This window comes from Nicotiana sylvestris, chromosome 12, assembly GCF_000393655.2.
Source record: "Nicotiana sylvestris chromosome 12, ASM39365v2, whole genome shotgun sequence".
NCBI lineage: Eukaryota > Viridiplantae > Streptophyta > Magnoliopsida > Solanales > Solanaceae > Nicotiana > Nicotiana sylvestris.
The window spans coordinates 81,067,721-81,069,838 of record NC_091068.1 but is presented as its reverse complement, the minus strand read 5'-3'; positions in this window follow the sequence as shown (position 1 = coordinate 81,069,838).

The following is a 2,118-nucleotide window of genomic DNA, read 5'->3' as shown; positions in this document are numbered from 1 at the left end:
CTCCTAGCTCAAGGAGGCTCGAATATATTCTTCATATTGGTTTTTAAAAATATTCAATTTTGATAAATAAAAAAAAAATTAGACATATTATTGGTGATTCAACACTATAATAAAAAAGAAAACCAAAAGCATTTTTCACGATTAGTAATTGCATAATATGAGACAGAGTCCTCTTTAGAAATGAAGATGCTTTTCCCAAAAAACATACTCCTCATTCTCACAAATTCCACATAAAAAGTAAAAATTACGCAATTAATCAAGCATTAAGATGAACAAGAATTATGAACAGACAATAAACTTACAGGATCTCATAATAATAATGTCTTAAATCCTCTATAACTTCCTAATAGATATAATCCCTTCGAATTTATGTGGATTTACTACGGCATATCCTAATGCTAAGGTGCGGGATGTAACAGATTTGTGGAAGAGTTTTCATTTATAGTAGCCCCGTTAACCTGGTTGACCCAGAAGGGTGCCCTGTTCAGATGGTCAGATGAGTGTGAGGCGGGCTTTCAGAAGCTCAAGACAGTTTTGACTACAACACTGGTGTTGGTTTTGCCCACAGGTTCAGGGCCTTATACGGTATATTGTGACGCATATTGGACTTAGTGCGATGTTGATGCAGGGTGGCAAAGTTATTGTATATGCTTTAAGACAGCTAAAGGTTCACGAGAAGAATTATCATGTTCATAACTTGGAGTTGGTAGCCATTATTCACGCGCTGAAGATTTGGAGGCACTATCTTTTTGGCGTGTCGTTTGAGGTGTTCACGGATCATCGGAGGTTGCAGTATTTGTTCAAGTAAAAGGAGCTCAATTTGAGGTAGAGGAGGTGGTTGGAGCTATTGAAAGACTATGATATCACCATCTTGTATCATCTTGGGAAGGCCAATATGGTGGTCGATGCTTTGAGTAGGAAGTCAGCTAGTATGGGCAGCCTTGCGTATATTCCAGTCTGTGAGAGACCGCTTGCATTAGATGTTAAGGCCTTAGCCAATCAGTTCATCAGGTTGGATGTTTCTGAGCCCAGTCGTGTCTTAGCTTGCTCAGTCGCTCGGTCTTCTTTGTTTGAGCGCATCAGGGAACGGCATTATGATGACCCTTATTTTCTTGTCCTTAGGAACACAGTGTGGCACGGTGATGCCAAGCAGGTTACTGTTGGAGATAATGGAGTTTTGAGAATGCAGGGTCATGTTTGTGTGTCTAATGTGGATGGACTTCGTGAGTTAATTCTAGAGAAGACCCATAGCTCCCGGTATTCTATTCACCTAGGCACCGCCAAGATGTATCTGGACTTGCGGCAGCATAATTAATGGAGGAGGATGAAGACGGATATTATTGCATATGTAGCTTGGTGTCTAAATTATCAGCAAGTAAAGTACGAGCATCAAAAGCCTGGTAGTTTACTTCAGAAGATAGAGATTCCTGAGTGGAAGTGGGAGCGTATCACTATGGATTTCGTTGTTGGACTCCCACGAACTCAGAGGAAGTTCGATGCAGTTTGGGTTATTATGGATAGACTGACCAAGTCAGCGCATTTCATTCTTGTGGCAGTTACTTATTCTTTAGAGCAGTTGGCAGAGATTTATATCTGTGAGATCGTTCGTCTTCATGGTGTGCCCGTACCTATCATTTCTGATTGAGGTACGCAGTTTTACTAGCACTTCTGGAGGGCAGTGCAGCATTAGTTGGGTACGCGGTTGAGTTGAGCACAACATTTCATCCTCAGACGGACGGACTTTCCGAGGGTACTATTCAGATCTTGGAAGATATGCTCCGCGTATGTGTTATAGACTTTGGGGATCGTGGGATCAGTTCTTACCGCTAGTGGAGTTTGCCTACAACAACAACTATCAGTCGAGCATCCAGATGGCTCCTTATGAGGCATTATATGGTAGACGGTGTCGGTCGCCTATTAGATGGTTTGAGCCGAGGAAGGCTCGGTTATTAGGTACATATCTGGTACAGTATGCCTTGGATATGGTTAAGATCATTCAGGATAGACTTCGCACAGCTCAGTCCAGGTAGAAGAGTTATGCAGACCGTAGGGTTCGTGATGTGGCATTCATGGTCGGAGAGAGAGTGTTACTTCAGGTATCACCCATGAAGGGTGTAA